The sequence below is a fragment of the Emys orbicularis genome, chromosome 20 (genome assembly GCF_028017835.1).
Source record: "Emys orbicularis isolate rEmyOrb1 chromosome 20, rEmyOrb1.hap1, whole genome shotgun sequence".
Lineage (NCBI taxonomy): Eukaryota > Metazoa > Chordata > Testudines > Emydidae > Emys > Emys orbicularis.
Window position 1 is genome coordinate 10050319 of NC_088702.1, and position 19551 is coordinate 10069869.

The window sequence follows — 19551 nt, forward strand, 5'->3', positions numbered from 1 at the left end:
AAGGACAGCTGTAGCCTCTCAGGGGTTCAGGAGGGCATAGATGAGCAGAAGCCAGCAGGGGGAAGAGAGTTGGGATAAATGCAATGAGATGGCCCAGGGAGCAGACAGGCCAGGTCTACACTACAGACCTATATCAGTATAACTAGATCGCTCACAGGTGTGGATTTTTCACACCCCTGAGCAATCTAGTTATACTGACCTAACCCCCCCATGTAGACAGCACTGTGTCGGCAGGAGAACTTCTCCCATCAACATAGCTACTGCCTTTCGAGGAGGTGGATTCACTACTCCGATGGGAGACGCTCTCCTGCCAGCATAGGAGCATCTTCACTTAAGTGCTACAGCTGCATTTTAAGTGTAGACCTGCCCTAATCCTCATGGGGTTCTCCTGAAGGGGGCAAGAAGTAGTAAACTCTCCATAAACAAAAGAGGAGCAGCACAGAGTCAAAACAAGCTGGGAGGAAGGTGGGTATTTTAACCCAGTTTTCCCCATTAGTCCTATTTAATAGCCTCTTTCATCCAGATTGTATCTACATGAGACTTATTACTAACACAGGGTAGCTAACATTTGTAAAGGCTAGCCTGGACATTCCCCAGCTATCAGTGTTTGTAGTTTTCCCACAGGGATCAGCTTAGGACAGTGTTCTCAAACTTTTTTCATCTGCAGACCCCTAAAAATTTTCCAATGGAGGTGCAGACCCCATTGGAAATATCAGTCCGCAGACCACAGGTTGAAAACCACTGTTCTGTGGTAACGACAAGCTTTTGCAGATCCCTCAGACAGTCTGTAGACCCCAAAGAATCTGTGGGCCACAGGTTGAGAACTACTGGCTTAGGGTAGACAACCATGTATTCTGGAACAAGTGTTTGGGAGTGTCCAGACTAGCCTTTACAAAGGTGTTAACTCCCTGAGTTAATTGGCATCCAGAGAAAACAAGCCTCCAGCGTAGAAAGAAATTACAGAGGCATCACTTCCGTACCTAATGGAATGCAACCACCTCCAGGGTAAAACATGGCAGTTTACCAATCTACAGCAACACTGCATAACATGGGGTTCCCAACCCGGTGTCCGCGGGTGCCATGGCGCCCGCCGGTGCATCTAAGTGCGCCCGCGTACTAGCTGGCGGACGAGCATCCGCTGAAATGCCACTGACAAGCTGTGTCATCCAGAGGCATCGCCGCCAATTTTCAGCGGCATTTCGGCGGCGACATCTCTGGATGACACTGCTTGTCAGCGGCATTTCGGCGCTGCCACCGCCTATTGACATTGCCGCTTGTCGGCGGCATTTCGGCAGATGCTCGTCTGCCGCCAAGGTCCTCTGTGGCTCGTCGTCTGGCGCCCACCAGACAAAAAAGGTTAGGGACCACTGGCATAACAGCTTGAGGGAAGGAGGCAGCCATTCACTTGAAACTGCAGGAAGAATACAATTAGTGGTGCTGGTGTTAAAACGCCACATTGGGATTAGAAAGATTTAAGCGATGAAACTGGCCATGAGTCTGGGATAATATCCTGACTGTGGACAAAAGCATCATGGGATCTTTGTTATCCACCAACTCAGGTCTCACTGGAATGATGGCAACAGCTCCTTACACTCAGAGTCCTCACTCGGCCAATGGCAAAAGCCAGGAGTAAAGTATAGGTATAAGAAACTCTTTAGTTTTCAGTCTTTAGAGAGTGGGGGGAACCGAAATGTTAGGCTACTCAAAACTGTGTGTTCTAAACATCTGGAGGTGATAATTACACTAGCTTTCAAATGCCCAAAGGCTGGCGTCCCCAGTGCCCTTGTCAGAGACTTGAAGATATCCCTCCACAACAGCACGCAAAGCCTTCTAGATCCCTGCAACACAGCATGATCCTTCCAGCTGAGTACCGGCTGGACACTGGGAAACCCACCAATGCAACACTCTAAAATTGGCTCGACAGGAAGGAGCACAAGCAGGCACTTGGGGCCTAGCATCCTGAACAAGTCTCGTTCTCTAGTCGTGGAACCAGAAGGGAAAGCAACTCCTGGTCTGCTCCCACTCCCACACTTCTAAGAGCTTGGGATCCCGCAGATTACATGGCTAGACCAGAAATTAAGTGGGGGAATTGTCATTAAGGCAAAGCACCCACTTGCTCCCTGACCTACCAGGGGCTAAGCACGCTGTCTCTGTAGCTCTGCTACATATTATTTGCATTCCAGTAGTGCCCAGAGCATCAAATCAGAGTTGGTGTCCTACAAACACATAGAAAGATGCAACTCCTGCCCGAACGAGCTTACACTCTGGGCCCCCGTGTACAGACACCAGGATCCTCAATTAAACCTGAACCACCTACATTTTAATTACAGACAAGATCCTCTTCATGTTAAGCTGAAGAGATGCCGTCTCCCCAACAGGCTCCAATACCCCATATATTGCCACACACTAGATTCCACTACCAGGCAGCAATGCCAGGGCACTGCCCAGCACAATACCTAGATCACTATATTCAAAGCCAGCAAGCCTCCCAATGCAAGGAGGCCAATGTGCAGGAAGACGTTACTGTACCACACCTTGTTCCCCGAAAACCAGTGGCCGGCTGAGCCCCATGCAGATCTCTGATGCTGAAGAAACAGTAATTACAGAAGCAGGTAACAATGCACATGATGCTGCAACACATGGGAAACTTTTAGACATCCCTCCCACACCAGCCCCTCAGTGAAAGAACATTCACCCTCCAATACCTGCCATCCAAGGATGTGTACGCACTCTCCAAGGGTCACTGAATTTAGCCTCCCAACTGCCCTGTGCAGCACGTATTAGCCCCATTGTACGCAGGTGGAGAAAGAGGCAAAGAGCTGAAGGGACATGGCCCAAAGTCAGTAACAGACCCAGAGCATGGAACATCTAGCGCTTGTGCTTTAACCAAGAGATCATCCTTCCTCCCTTAACCTACTGCTTGTTAAAGATGGGCAGGAGTCTCTCACTCCTGGAATGCCCTCAATTCCAGCCCAGCGAGTGAGCCATTACCATTGGACAGCTTCTAGGAGACCTATGTCAAGTGTTTAATGGATTCACCCTAAATGTACAACACTTGAGGATTCCCCACATCCCGCACTTACACCATGCAGATGAATACTGCTGTGCCCACCAAAAGAGGGGTTTCCATGTTACCCAATGCTAATAAATGGATAGTGGAGAGGAAAGTTAGTCTTGTGGTTAAGACACAAGAATGGGAGTTGAGAACCGGATTCTATTCCCAGCTCTGCTGCAGTCACCTCCCGGCCCTGTACCTTGAGCACCCCAGGTGTCCAACAGGGATGATGCCTTGTTCACCGAGACGAGCTGAGCACCTTGAGATCACCTCATTGAAAGGTGATCGCTGAGATTTTTGAAGTAGTGCAGGGGCATTAGCCACAAGCGCCATTAACTAGAATGGAAGTTGTGGGGCCAAGGCCCCAGTACTGCTATGAACAACATCTACCAGATATTTTTAAAAATTGAGAAGCCAACAGGATGCAAGGCACTTTGCAAGCTCTTTCCAGAAGACAGATTCCTAGCTCCAATCAAACAACATTGTGTGCAAGTTCGTGTGTGTTCTGTTTTATATCAGACATACTTGCACTCTTCTGAAGTCTACAATCTAGTAGTGTCCATCAGTAGAAAGCCAGTTAGTCCCTGCCCCCACCTTGCAAATGACAATTGATTGTCAAACACTCAATTACACTTCAGTGGTACTCAATACAAAGTCCAATAACATGATTAAAATACTGCACACCAGCCCATATTAAGAGTGTTGAATTGATATTTATAGCTCCTTAGTTACTGAACAATCCATTATTATAATGGATATGTAGCTATAAACACACTAATGGACTAGCTTTGCCAGAACACACAGTATCGCAGCCACATCTGGTCTAAGCAGCACAGGCACAATGGCTGTGGAGATAGGGCAGCAGTATGAAAAATGTCAGGCATTTCTCTGGTCTACTAAAGACTCCCTACCTTCAGGGTCATCCTGATTTCAGTCTGCTTTACCAGACAGCAAAAACCCCATGGGTCTTTGCAGACAGATCCCTGCTGTGAACACAACCCTGTGTATCTGCATACACTGGATCTCTTGTACACTCTCACCGCCTTGTATTTGTTCACTTGAGGCTCCTATATTTAAAGCAGGATTTCCTCCTAAATACTGGAGTATGGCAGCCTGACTAAGACAGTGCTCCTTTAAGAACCAGGGAGGCTGTCAGGTGGTTTAGGCCCCAAATGTAACTTGATGAAGATCTTACACTGCCGAATAACCCATTCATCCCAACATGCCACTCTAGGAGTGCAGCAAAAAAGGCAGTACTCTTGACTCTCAGTAGATAGCTGCAGCTAGCCCCAGGCCCCCACCTTCCAAAGGACACATTCTACTGTTGAGCACTCACATTTCAGATGTGTGCAATATGTGAAGCCCAATTACATAGTATGAAAACCACAGGGCTGGAACCCCTACCCCTGGCCAGCTCTCTGCCATAGCTGCCCCCTCCACCATCACTCCTTTCTAGGGTATAGCTCTTAGGCCAGCTAGCACAGCAGCTAATGGCATTCCAGGCAGACAGCTACTGTTCATTCTCTTTCCCAAGTCCTCCCAGCTACAACTCATACACCACCACCACCCCTCAGTATTACAAAAATAATTCAGGAATAAGAGAGGGATGGGGATGTCAACTGATATTTACATGATTTTATTTTATTTTCAATTAAAAATATTTTGATTGCTCTTAAGCCTTGCCTTAGAGTGATGGGGATTTACACAGTCCTAGTGCATGAGAACCTGACAGTGAAATTGACCAGACTTAATCCTTCCATGGATGCTGTTTACTTTAGTTTCACTGCCTACCCAGAGGAGACAGCACATTAAAAGGATTTCCTAAGCATCTAGTTTTAAAAACAGATGACTTCCATGGCACCTTCCAGCCACAGATGTCCGTGTGTTGCAGAGACAGGTGAGTATCATTATGCCCATCTGTAAGACGGGGAACCAGAGACGCAGAGAGGGGAAGTGACTTGCCCAATGTTAGAGCAAGTCAGTGGCAGAACTGGGAGCAGAAACAAAGTCCTCTAACTACCAGTTTGGGGCCTCTTCCACTGGACAAATGCCGCCTCTGACACACAAAAAGCAGCAATTCAATAAACTCAAGGGGACTTTGTTTCTCAACTACAGAAGACTTCTCTTAGTGGAGCCTTCCCAGTAGAGTCTGAACTTGTTAAGTGACAAGACTTTCTCAAAAGCCTGAAGATCAGTTATTGTGCTGATACACGTCAGTAATACGCATTACTTAAGCTTGTGAGTGCTTCAAGGCAGGATGTGTTTGTCCAGCACCTAGCACAATGGGACCCTGATCTACGACTGGGGACCCTACGTGCTACCACTCTGCAAATCTCCTCCTTTCCCCGACCTCTCCCAAACACACACATCTTTATTTGGCATAGTCTATATTAACTAACCAGAGGTTCAATAGAAAGTCATACCCATGGAAAACCTGGGTAAAGACCACTTACCCTAGTAGCACTAGCTAAATGAGCTCACTGATAAGCAAAGGTTATGCCAATCCTGTACTGATTAGTCATCAGTCTTTGCCATTCACTATAATATCCTATTTATAATAGGAACATTTTCTAAAGATCTCCAATTGTTAGCAACACTGGAAGCCTTAAGACACGATCCTGCAGAGAGAACTGCATGAGCCCAGATGTCCTCTTGCATGGCGCTCTGTGCAGGACCAGGTTCTCCTGTCGACAGAGTGCCAGCATTTTTAACAGCGTATCATACAAGCATCCTACGAGCAGATCTAATCAAGATGGTGTTAGAAACACCAGCAGTCTGCCTCTCTTAGGGCCCCGAATGCAGTTAATATCAAGAGAGCAGAACCAGTAGTATCAACAGTGGGCATGTTTTTAGAAAGGCCCTCTCTATACTAGGGAAACTATGAGGCGAACACAGGTCCTGAAGATCACACCAAATATGCAGATTTCCCAATTAAGTGCTTCCCAATTAATGGAGAAAACTATTTTTTTTTTTTTTTTAAACCTGGCAGTGTCCTGAGTAATATATATATACACACACACTTTAATTTCCAGATTCACCCTCTCTTGGGGCACACAAATCAGCTCTTGGCTACTCTTTTCCTTAAAAATCATAAGGGGCGGAGGGGAGGAAGATAAACCATTAAATGAAGGGTTTCCTTTTAGAGATAAAGCACCTCAAAGCCACCACAAACCGGACACCTTTTAATTACTGCACAATAGGTTAGTTCTGAAGCACAATGGAACAGCCTTGTCAATGAATACTACTACTTTACATGCCATATCCAAGGCACTCAATTCAACTCAATGAGGCTTTGACACAACCAGCTTCACAAATGTTGCCAAACTGTAAGAGAGAGATCCCCCTCCGCCATTTGTCAGAGACACTCAGAACCCTTCACATTCACCCGCACCCTGTTTGGAGAGATCATTGATTCCATTTGGCAAGAGAAGAGAAGATGTGATTTGCCTGACATCACACAACCAGGCAGCACAATGGCCAATGAAATTCAATGTCATACACAAGGTAGCGTACACTGGAAAGAACAATCCTTGAATTACTCACACACATTATGGGTTGTCTACACACAAGACCTGTACCCCTTTAGCTGTACCAGTATAGTCAAAGCAGTTCAACCCCCTAGTGAGGGCACAGTTATCACAATATAAAGGTGCTTTATCCCACACCTGGTCTATATTTAAAACTTATGCCAGCATAGCTAGGTCAGGCAGCGGGGTCGGGGGGGACCACACACACCACAGAACACACCATAGCGACAGAGCAATGCTGACAAAACCCCCAGTGTAGGGAAAGCTATGCCAACACAGAGTGCTCCTATCAGCCCAGCCAATGGGAGGTGGTGTTCCTACACCGGCAGAACGTCTCCTTCCCTCACTGTTTACTGCATCTACACTAGGGGGCTAAGTAGCTATAGCCTCAGTATGGCTATTCTCCTTCTCATACAGGTACAAATATACCTGTATACATTGCTTTCATACCTGCAAAAGAGCTCAGGTGGACAGTTATTTCAGTAAAAAAAAAAAAATTCAGCCCACTAACCAAAATAAAGAGTGGTCAAACTATCAAGTGCAGACCAGGCCTTAATTAAATTAGCCACTCAGGAAAGAGACTTGGGCATCATTTTTGGACACTTCAATGTGCAATACTGTCAAAAAACAACCACCCGAGAGTGTTCTGACGTACAGACAACAGGAAAGCAAATATTATAAAGCTATTCAGAAGTCAATAGGGCCCCTTCACCTGGGTCACTGTGTTCATTTCTGACCACCTTATCCCAGGAAGTTCAAAGATAGGCGATGAGCGTGATCAGAGGCATGGAAAGGTTTCCATATGAAAAGATTGGGACTCATAAGCCTAGTCTAGCTATACTGTAAGCTTTACTGGTATAACTATGTCACTCAGGGATGTGATTTTTTATTAGCTAGTTATTCAGGTAAAAGACCTAGCATAAATGCAGTTATATGGTACTGGTATACACCACTCCCCTCTCTCATACAAGAATAGTTATACTGGTATGAGTACCTTTATTGCTATAACTGTGCTCATTTGGAGGGGGAGGGAGGTTGTACCTATTTAACTATACTAGTATGGTTATAGCAATACAACTTTCTAACGTTGACAACTCCTTAGTTTAGGGAAGATGAAGAAGAGACATGACAGAAGCACAAACTAAGAAATAGTACAGAAGGAAATCAGGTAATCCTATTTCCCATTTCTAGAGTCATTACAAGAAAGGGATATCCAATTCGGATAAAAGGCAACATGTTTAAAACCAAAAAACAAACAGCACAATTAACATGTGGAACTCATTGCCACAAGAAATCACTGAGGACAAAGTTTAGTAAGATTATTAATAGGATTAAACACTTACATGGATAATAAGAACATCCAGTTACATTACACAGGATAAGAAAAGGAGTGTGTATATATATACATATATATATACACATACATATACGCAGAGCATAAGCCAAATTACTGGGGTTATGATATAACCTGTTCATTGGAGGTTTCTTCCAGGTTGTCCTTTAAAGGGTTTCTTGCACCTCTCTCTAACGCATCTATTACAGGTGATGCTGGAAACAGGATACTGAACTAACCTGCCCATTGGCATAAGCCTGTATGGCAATTCCTGTGTTCTTACAAAGTCAGTGGCAGAAAAGGAAACGAAACCCAGGAGTCCTGATTCCCAATCTGCTGCTTTAACTACTAGAGCACATGATCTCAAGCAAATGAGCAGCAGCTCACTAGCCCAGGCATATCTAGTCACTCACCTTAGAAAAAACAAACTCCTAATATTTAACTCCCCTTCCCCCCCCCCAAAAAAAAACAGAGGAAAAGAAAAGTTGCTGGCCCCAGGCTGGGATACATCAGACTGAACACAAGACAGTTTTAGAGGCACTCACCTTTCCTACTTCTATCCACCACACAGACCCAGCAGCACCTGGGAAACTGGCTCTGTAGATTTGCTGAGAGACTGAGAAAAAATACAGTTTAAATTCAAGAGGTGCCATTTATAACTGATCTCACCCTCTTGCACCTTATTACTCTGAACTATAGATGGCTCAGACCAGACTTCAACCACCCCATTCCCCCTCAAGTACATGTTTTGTTTTAATTAAAGATTAAAGGCAGCAAAAGTATTTCATGCCAGCCTAGAGTGTGTGTCGTCAAGGGCCCACATAAAGGGCCCGAGATGGACACTCTGGGTGAACCCCAGAAAAGACACCTACTCCCTGCCCCCCAAATACAGCTCACGAGTTTCCCACACACGCCCACCCAACACGGTTAAAGCTATAGCTGGAGGAACAGCCTCTCTCTGCAGGCCTGAATAATCAGGTCGGGGGAGGGAGCAGGAGCATGGCCAGGAAAGGCGAGCTGGGTCAGGAGGCACCTGAGCCAGAGGATGGAAGGTCCAGGAGCAACCCCCTAACCACAGAGGAGGGGCCCGAACAGGGGGTAAGGGAGGCCTTGGTTCTGATGGCCGGGAACCCTGAGACCGTCCCAGCGGGGCCGGGGCCTGTGCGAGAGAGGGGGAAGAGGGGAGCGGGGCCTGTCCTGGGGGGAAGGGGAGCGGAGCCGGGGCCTGGCTGAGGGTTGGGGGAGGGGAGCGAAACCTGTCCCGGGAGGGGGCCGGGATCTATCCCGGAAGGGGGAGGGGGAGCGGGGCCGGGGCCTGGCTGAGGGTTGGGGGAGGGGAGCGAAGCCTGTCCCGGGAGGGGACCGGGTCGGGATCTATCCCGGAAGGGGGAGGGGAGCGGAGCCGGGGCCTGGCTGAGGGTTGGGGGAGGGGAGCGGGGCCTGTCCCGGGAGGGGGCCGGGTCGGGATCTATCCGGGGAGGGGGAGCGGGGCCAGGGCCTGGCTGAGGGTTGGGGGAGGGGGGAGGGGAGCGGGGCCTGTCCCGAGAGGGGACCGGGTCGGGATCTATCCCGGGAGGGGGAGGGGGGAGCGGGGCCGGGGCCTGGCTGAGGATTGGGGGAGGGGAGCGGGGCCTGTCCCGGAAGGGGGAGGGGGAGCGGGGCCTGGCTGAGGGAGGGGAGCGGAGCGGAGCCTGTCCCGGGAGGGGGGAGGGAAGCGGGGCCGGGGCCTGTCCCGGGGGGCCCAGGAGCGGAGCCCGCTCAGGCCGCGGCTCCGAGGTACACGGACGGACCCTACTCCCAGCGGCCCCGGGCCCGCTTAGGCCGAGATCCTCCTTCCCCGGGCTGCTGCCCAGCCGCCATCTTACTGCGCCGCCTCCCTCCGCCGGGGACGCTTTGCGGCTCCGCCCACGCTTTACGGCAGCGGCGGCTTCGCGACACCCGCTTCCCTCCGTGCCTGGGGATTGTTATTGTAGGGTCGCGGCCAGGGGGTGGGGCCCAGGCCCCCGTGTTAGGGAAGGGTCTGCCCGCGCCAGATCCACTGGTATTGTAGGGTCCCCTCCCCCATTAGACCCCTGTGCTAGTGTAGGGTCCCTTGAACCCCCCTCCCCCGTTAGCTGCACCGTCTCATCACATCAGCCTGGTGTGTCACTGTAAGGCCCCTCCCCGCCCCCCACTCAGCCCCAGGTTGCCAGAGCCGCCTGCCTCTGGGAGCCCTGCTCTGTTATTGTCGGGTCACTGCAATCAGGGATATAACACCCCCCCCCCCCCGTTTCCCCCTGGGGGGGCCAGGACGGGATTGCTCCTCCCAGTGACTTCCGGCACTTGCCTTGGGAGACTCCCTCAGCTGTGCTCCCCGGGGAGCTCAAGCCACCCAGCACCCTGTCATCATCCGTCCCATGGGTGAGCAGCCACCCCGCAGTCCCTGGTGTGGCGGGTCTGCAGCAGGTGTCGCCTCTCCCTTGCCTTGGATGATGCTCTGGGGCTACCCACGCTGCTTTCTCATCGGGCAGTAATTTCTCATGCCACCAGAGTTTTTATTTCTGTATGTTGGCGGTGCTAGCAGGACCTGCGTTTTCACTGAATCCCTCCATCCGTGGCATGGCCAATGCGGTAAGCAGGAGGGTGGCTGCCCTCCCTGCCGCCTCCCGCACTTAGGCCCCAAACAGCTGCTGATTGGGTCAGTCACAGGCCAGGCCTCCCACAAACAGACTCCCACCGGGAGGCCAGGTACAAGCCATAGTGCTGCACCCTCTGCACCGGGATCCCAAAAGGGATGGATCAGATGATCCTTTCCCTTTCTACTTTCTTTTCCCCAGGATGGGATCCCTGACCCTCCAGCGTGGGACTTCCCCGCATGACAGCCCCATCTGGAAGGAGCCTGGGGTGGTCTTTGCTGGTGAGCTAGAGGGGAGGGCCTGTCACGGATCCACAGGTCCAGTGCTCTCATATGGCTCTGGAACAGTCCCTGGGAGAACCCTTCAGTGTGTCAGCCCCCTTAGGGTCACACTCTCTCACTGGGTAAGAGCCTTGGTTTCATTGCTTCCTGGGACTGAACATCAGAGACTTCAGCACCCCTGCTTCACGCTGTGAGCTCCCTACAGCAAGTCCACCTCCATTGGACCCCGGAGGGAGACTTACACACCCAAAGGGAGCAATTTCCCCCCCCCCCACAAGTTTCCTTAATATGGAGTAAGAAAGAGTCCTGTGGCACCTTATAGACTAACAGATGTATTGGAGCATAAGCTTTCGTGGGTGAATACCCATGCTCCAATACATCTGTTAATCTATAAGGTGCCACAGGACTCTTCGTTGCTTTTTACAGATCCAGACTAACACGGCTACCCCTCTGATACTTAATATGGAGTGACTCTTAGCCAGCATTGTAAAAGCAGAAGGGTTTATTAGATATCTGGAACACGGTGTAGAAAGTCCTTGGTTATCACAGAGAACAGAAAGTTACAGCATAGTCCATCAGGGTTAGTTCAGAACCCAGAGCTCTCCCCTGAACCTTTCTTAGTCCCTGGTCAGAAGAGTTCCTGCTTTCAGCAGCTCACACTTAACCACTCCACCTGACCCTCCTCCTAGCCCTTTGTTCTTCAGCTAGTCACAATCGACTGGCTTTCTGCAGAGTGTGGGCCATCCACGGTCATCAGTTGCTAGGGTACCAAATGTCCAGACAATTGTCTTCTGGGACTCTCCATGGGGCCTGCACCCCAGATAGCCAGGCGTGAGTCACACCTGTATCTCTGCAATGAGTAAATAATCCGCCCCCCACCTAGTTAACCATGCAGCTCATAGGGGAAACTGAGGCACACAATACTCATCCAAAATATTATGAAAAATTCCCACTCCGCCACAGGGCCACAATCCTGGAGCCAAGAACAAGAGATTCTTGGGGAGGCAGTGTGAGCTAGTGGCTAGAGCACTGGGCTGGGAAACCTGTGTTCTGTTCCCCACTCTACCACTGATCTGCTGGGTAATGTTGGGCATGTCACCTCTCCTCTCTGTGACTCAGCTTCCTCCTCTGGAAAATGGGGATAGTGAGACTGACCTCCTCTCTAAAGCACTTTGAGATCTCCTGGTGAAAAGTGCTAGATAAGAGCTAGGTGTTATCACCAAATAATAACGTCTTTTATTTTGATTCAGTCACTTGTTGGGCTGTGGCCTCTGCTGCTTCCATGGCTGTGATCTTCGAGCAGCCGTGCCCAATGGGGCCCAGCGCCAGCCGCAGTCTCAGGAGAGTTGTGATCACTGAGATCTCCCCAAGGCTTTGACCACTGCAACACAATGCCTGCTGCTGCCTTTCCTCCTCCCTCTCCCCCGCACGCTAGGACTTCGAGATCGGGATTCCAACATCTCTCCCCTTTCACTGAGGGGCAGAGAAAGCTCTTTTGCTGCTCTAAGGAAACCTCCTCCTACAAATACACAGGGAAGAACAGGCTCGATGTCCTTCAAGGAAAAGTCAAGCAGGGTAAAAGTCACGTAAATAAGTCATAAAGAACACACACCTACTATGTGGTACCCACTTTCAACCCCTTAACCTGATTTGATAAATATTAACATGCACTGGGCCACATACATTTGCAATCCAGATCTAAGCTTTGGATCTATTCAGCACTGGTGAGGCCACACCTGGAGTATTGTGGCCAGTTTTGGTCCCCCCACTACAGAAGGGATGTGGACAAATTGAAGAGAGTCCAGCGGAGGGCAAGGAAAATGATTAGGGGGCTGGGGCACATGACTTACGAGGAGAGGCTGAGGGAACTGGGCTTATTTAGTCTGCAGAAGAGAAGAGTGAGGGGGGATTTGATAGCAGCATTCAACTACCTGAAAGGGGGTTCCAAAGAGGACGGTGCTCGGCTGTTCTCAGTGGTGGGAGATGATAGAACAAGAAGCAATGGTCTCAAGTTGCAGTGGGGGAGGTCTAGGTTGGATATTAGGAAACACTATTTCACTAGGAGGGTGGTGAAGCACTGGAATGGGTTCCCTAGGGAGGTGGTGGAATCTCCATCCTTAGAGGTTTTTAAGGCCCGGCTTGACAAAGCCCTGGCTGGGATGATTTAGTTGGGGTTGGTCCCGCTTTGAGCAGGGGGTTGGACTAGATGACCTCCTGAGGTCTCTTCCAACCCTAATATTTTATGATTCTATGATCTTCAACTTTGCTGCCGATCCACATGCGGCGACGCTTGCGAGGTGCATGGGCATGCTTTCCTGTTTGAAAAGGGCATGACACCCGTAACCCTGGGGGGTGGCACAAGAGGGTTTGGTTTTTAAATCCCTGCAAGTCCCGCAACAACTTTGATTTTAGGGACAGAGATAAAACAGCAGTGAAGACGTTAGGCTAGATTCTCAGCTGGTCAAAAATGAGCCCTGCTCTGCTCAGTTGAATGGAGTTACAATTGCTGAGCAATGACCCTTTGTTGGAAGGCAGGGAAAATAGACTCTTTCAACCACTGAAAGACTTCACAGACACAACCCAGCAGTAGGGCAGGTTTTAGTCGAACGCACGCAGCGTTTGCTTTTCAACCAGTGTCACTTCCCGTTGTGATTTTGAAATGTACTAGGAAATAAAGCTGTTTCCAAGGAGGGTTTTTAAAAAATAACACATGATGAGCAACAAGACTAGCTGTGCCCTGTGGATATGGGCCATTTCACCCAGTCAGCAGGGAAGTGCCGTCACTCCTGCCTGGTTTGCTTGTGCACACCACTTCCCAGTGCCATTTGCACCACTGGCGAGTGGTCAGCTGGAAACAGCACAAGAGAAGTGTGTAGATTTCAGGGCAGATTGGCCTAGCATGCACATGGGTCAAGAGCAGCACAGATGGCTCACTTTGGGCTCTGCTATGCCTTACCCTTGTAGTGCAGCAGCATCCCTCGCTGCCTGTTCTTTCACCTCTTCACTGTGAGTTCAGAGGAGGGGGTTAGACAATGCTTCTCTGGTGCGTGCTACAAAACATTCCAGTTTTATGCTCTCAGGAACACTCCAGTGATGCAGATGTGACCTTCTAATTCCTGCCTCTCATCCCAAAGAGTAAAATCACTTTGTATATGGAGGACGTGTCGTGCATGAAAAGATCTCACAGGGGGAATCCCAACAGTATAAAGCATTGCTCATTTAGTTAGAGTCATTGTCTTCCTGGAGAGAGTCCAGCAGAGGGCAATGAAAATGATTAGGGGGCTGGAGCGCATGACTTATGAGGAGAGGCTGAGGGAACTGGGATTGTTTAGTCTCCAGAAGAGAAGAATGAGGGGGGATTTGATAGCAGCCTTCAACTACCTGAAGGGGGGTTCCAAAGAGGATGGAGCTCGGCTGTTCTCAGTGGTGGCAGATGACAGAACAAGGAGCAATGGTCTCAAGTTGCAGTGGGGGAGGTCTAGGTGGGATATTAGGAAACACTATTTCACTAGGAGGGTGGTGAAGCACTGGAATGGGTTACCTAGGGAGGTGGTGGAATCTCCATCCTTAGAGGTTTTTAAGGCCCAGCTTGCCAAAGCCCTGGCTGGGATGATTTAGTGGGTGTTGGTCCTGCTTTGAGCAGAGGATTGGACTAGGTGACCTCCTGAGGTCTCTTCCAACCCTGATATTCTATGATTCTGTCATTCTATGATTCCTGTTCCAGTGTCAATAGCATGGCCAGACACAGAGGCGGGAGACTTTCCCGAGTTGCAAGAAGGGAAGCAGGGGAGGTTTGCTTCTGGCTCACAGTGGTTTTGAAAACCCTGTGCCTTCACATGCTGCATGCTTTGGCCAAGCCTCCATCCGGCGTGAAAGCTCCACTTCCAGGCCATGGTAGGGCCAGGGTAATATTCATAAAGGCAAGGAACAATTAAGTGGTACCTTTAAAGGGAATTCACCGTTATAGATTCCAAGACCAAAAGGGATCGTTGCGATCATCAGACTGACCACCTGTATAATCCTTCAGCAGTTCTGAAAAACCCAGCCAGGATATTGGCCAGGGGCGGTTCTATGTGTTTTGCCGCGCCAAGCCCGGCAGTCAGGCGGCTTTCGGCGGCATGCCTGCGGGAGGTCCGCCGGTCCTGCGGCTTCAGCGTACCTGCCGCCGAATTGCAGCCGAATCCGTGGGTCCGGCGGACCTCCCGCAGGCAAGCCGCCGAAGGCAGCCTGACTACCGCCCTCACGGCGACCGGCAGGCCGCCCCCCGCGGCTTGCCGCCCCCTGCACGCGCTTGCTGCGCTGGTGCCTGGAGCTGCCCCTGATGTTGGCACTCACTTACAAACATTTACGAGATTCTTTAAGCATTTTGCCAATCCTTGGCACCACTCAGGAGAAGTTCTTTTCCCAAAATGATTTCCAGTCATTTGCGAATTAATTCCCTCCCTCCCGGGCAGGGTGTGAGCCTTATTAGCTCTACTGTTACAGAGGGAAGAGAAAGTAAGGGGAGTGAGGCACCTGCTGCTCCCATCCACATCAGCAGCAGCTGTGGGGGCTTGGCCTCTGGTGGTGGAACAGGTGGAACCCGGCTCTCTCATCTCCTGCTCTCTGCAGTAACTGTGCTGCCTGGCTCATCCGCTCACCAAGAGAGGTCAGCGCTGAGGTTCTTTATAGGCTGACTCAGAAAGGTGGCTGGGCCATTGGTGGAAAACGCGGTCTCTCTTGCAGCAGAAGAGGCCAGGCAGAGCTGGTGATTCTATCAAATTTCACAAGCTTGGCATGGTCTGAACCTGGAGTGGAGAGTATCGAACGGCCCTTTTTCAGGCCAATGAATGCCCCAGAGCATCTCTAGGGGGCGCTGTGTTGCTAGAGGTAGAATCTTTTGTTTATAACCCAAGGTCCTGACTATTGGTGGTCATGTCATGGCAGCATGTGTAATTCCATGAGCAAGTTAACGATAGGAAGGGAAATCTACAGAATCATAATTTCACAGTGTCACCCACTGTGGCGTGGGCAGGGCGCTCGCTGCCCACCCTGCCCCTATTCTCAGCTCCAGGTCGCCAGGTTAGGGGAAATTTTGATAATGCACTGTCACTGGAAATGGGTCAGGTTGGGGATCATTGAAAAGCCCTTTCTCCCATGAACACAGTGGTACCAAACATGACAAACCTACAACAATTATGCAAATATACATCCAAGAAAATGTTTAAAAAGTGGTAGCCATGTTAGTCTGTATCAGCAAAAAGAACGAGGAGTCCTTGTGGCACCTTAGAGACTAACAAATTTATTTAAGCATAAGCTTTCGTGGGCTACAGCCCACTTCATCGGATGCATGCAGTGGACAATACAGAAGGAAGAGATATATATATACACACAGAGAAAATGAAAAAATGGGTGTTGCCATACCAACTATAATGAAAGTAATCAGTTAAGGTGGGCTATTGTCAGCAGGAGAAAAAAAAAATTGTAGTGATAATCAGGATGGCCCATTTCCAACAATTGACAAGAAGGTGTGAGTAACAGTAGGGGGAATAGTTCTACTTTGTGTAATGACCCATCCACGCCCAGTCTTTATTTAAGCCTAATTTAATGGTGTCTAGTTTGTAAATTCCAATTAATTCCAATTCAGCAGTTTCTCCTTGGAGTCTCTTATTGAAGTTTTTTTGTTGTACTATTGCCACTTTTAGGTCTGTTATTGAGTGACATGGGAGGTTGAAGTGTTCTCCGACTGGTTTTTGAATGTTATAATTCTTGATGTCTGATTTGTGTCCATTTATTCTTTTGCGTAGAGACTGTCCGGTTTGGCCAGTGTACATGGCAGAGGGGCATTGCTGGCACATGTTGGCATATATCACATTGGTAGATGTGCAGGTGAGCGAGCCCCTGATGGTGTGGCTGATGTGATTTGGTCCTATGATGGTGTCACTTGAATAGATATGTGGACAGAGTTGGCATCGGGCTTTGTTACAAGGATAGGTTCCTGGGTTAGTGTTTTTGTTGTGTGGTGTGTGGTTGCTGGTGAGTATTTGCTTCAGGTTGGGGGGCTTACAGACATTTGTGTGTATATATATATCTTCCTACTTTATTTTCCACTGCATGCATCCGATGAAGTGGGTTTTAGCCCACGAAAGCTTATGCTTAAATACATTTGTTTGTCTCTAAGGTGCCACAAGTACTCCTCGTTCTTTTTTTTTAAAATCAAGGGTTTTTTAAATTATACCTTAACACAGGCATGTCAAACCTGCAGCCCTCCCAAAGCTGAACTGCGGCCCTCACCTGACAGTATCGTGTTACCAGTTAATGCTCCGAACATGATGCTGGCTTAATTTTTTTAATGGTGCAGATTACTATAAATGGAAGGAGTGCTTAAAGTTGATTTGCCATCATCAGCACAAAAAAAAGCAGTTCAGTGGTATTGATTACCAGCTTTGTATATGATGTCACAAGAGTTGCAATGAGCGTGATGCTGGCAGGCCAGGGGACAACTCATCCAAAGGCCCCATGTCTCAGCAGAACGCTGACAAACACACAGCTGGAATTAGTCTGGCTCCCCTGTAGGTTAGTATTGTTAAAATAGGTATTAGAGTTATAAAAATGTGCTTAGTGATTAGACTTTATTGAAGGCTTGTAAATGGCTGCCTGCATTAATCTAATTTATAACAGCCATATCCCCTATTGTAAGGTAATACTGAAACATTTGCATTGAAAGCGTCTGTAAGTCACCAGAAAGGAAAGAGACACTAATTAGTGTGAAATATCAGTCTCCAGCAGGAGGCGTTATCTCCTGCCCCACACAGAAGGCCCAGTGACACCCAACTGTTGTGGAACATCAGAGGACAAAAGACTTTACGGGCTGTGGGGATGGAAAGCAGTCAGCAAAGAGGAGACGTGCAAGTCAGTTCCTCCCAAGAGCTGAATTTGCAACTCAAAGTAGAAAGGGGGAAGAAATAAAAAGCCCCAACAAGGAGGAACTGTGTCTTTTATGCTTCTTGGACTCTCAGGGTATGTTGACACAGAGGACAAAAGACCTGCGGCACGGCCATAGCTGGCCTAGGTCAGCTGACTCGGGTTCACAGGGCTCGGGCTGCGGGGCTAAAAATTGCTGTGGAGATGTTTGGGCTCAGGCTGGAGCCCAAGCTCTGGGACCTCAACCCTCACAGTATCCTAAAACTTGGTCTCCAGTCTGAGCCCGAACACCTGTACAGCAATCTTTCAGGCCCAGAGTCCGAGCCCTGCAAGCCCAAGTCATCTGACCTGGGCCCGCTGTGGGCTTTTGATCCCTGTGTAGACGTACCCCGAGGGGCAAGGATTACTAAGCATAAGCGAAAGATCCCCAGGGCTTGGTCTGGGTTAGCCCTAAAGGACATATAGAACTTGCTTGTCCTAGAAGCTTCTATTACTTTTTGAAACTTAAGACTGGAACTCATTTGTGTGTCTATGTTTACCTGCTTTAACCTTGTAAATAACTCTCATAAGAACATAAGAATGGCCATACTGGGTCAGACCAAAGGTCCATCTAGCTCAGTATCCTGTCTTCCAGCAGTGGCCAATGCCAGGTGCTTCAGAGGGAATGAACAGAACAGGTAATCGTCAAGTGATCCATCCCCTGTCATCCATTCCCAGTTTCTGGCTTTCCTTTTCCTAGTTAATCTTTGGATAGGTTATTTAGGATTGGCTACAAACCTTGTCTTTAATGTGAGATCTAAAGTGCAAGTGACCTGTCCTTTGGGACTGGGTGTAACCTGAATATTGCTGGGATGTTTGGGGTAAGGGACCCTCTATCACAAAAGGTAAGCTTACGTGCGTGGTGAGATAGGTCAGAGTACCCAAGAGGACTGTCTGTGACTCCATGGTTAGGCAGTTATAGGCTATCAGGAGTTTACACTTAATCAATGGTTGGTGAAAGCTAAGTATAGCATTCACAGCCAATGTGGGGTTTGTGTCCTGCTTCTTCACAGTCTGCCCTGAGGCTGGTACTCACACTTGAATCACTACAGGACAGCTGGAACAGGAGGCACTGGTTAAGATGTCAGCATCCAGCAGAAGTTACTGGAATCCATCTGCAAATGGTATGCACATACCTAATGTACATTATGTAACATGATTAATTACAATCCCAAAGGAATTTATTCCAAAATCCTTGCTTTTACTTTGGTCTTGATCGGTTTTAGGCATCAATGGGGAGACAAAGAGTACTGACTAGTAGCTGAATCTTTGGCAAATACCACGGTGGAGAACCTGGCTAACCACAATGCTCTGTGTCACTTTACATGCACCCATAAACTGAACTTGGCCAGCTTGGAGAGGAAGTGCATCAAGAAAAGGTTGAAGACATTGAGACAAAGGCCTGCTGTGGGCAAGATGTGCCTTATATTAGGTCCCACGACAAGTGTTTCGAGAAGAACACCCGCTTCTTCTGCAGTAAGCCAGAAGCCCAACAGCATCCATTAAGCACAGTTTCAACATGTGAGACAGGTGAGAAACTGTACGAAGCAGTCACTCTTCGCAAAAACGATGCACGGAAAGTAAAATCAAGTAGGTGCATAGACCTAAAAGACACCCATGCATATGACATTGCAGATCCCATCGAGTCCTGTACCAAGAATGTTTGTAATCTGTTGCATCAAAAGGTAAAAAAAAAAACCAGAAACAACTACAGTATATCCCTCAGACCTATCACTTGGACCACGCAAAGCTGCTGCACTGCCAGGTTTCCACGCCCTTCCGGGTGTGACGCTACTGG

The 19551-nt window shown here is 48.9% G+C and overlaps 1 protein-coding gene across 1 annotated transcript in view; it reads right to left on the reverse strand.

Annotated features, from left to right (window-relative positions):
* DCAF8 (DDB1 and CUL4 associated factor 8) overlaps positions 1–9804 on the reverse strand; it is a 50775-nt gene extending 40971 nt beyond the window's left edge. Inside the window, exons 1-2 of the mRNA XM_065420559.1 lie at positions 9706–9804; positions 8461–8531 (exon numbers count right to left, since the gene is read on the reverse strand). The gene's annotated coding sequence lies outside the window, so the exon portion shown is untranslated. The remainder of the gene's footprint in view (positions 1–8460; positions 8532–9705) is intronic.
* Between the last annotated feature and the right edge of the window lie 9747 nt (positions 9805–19551).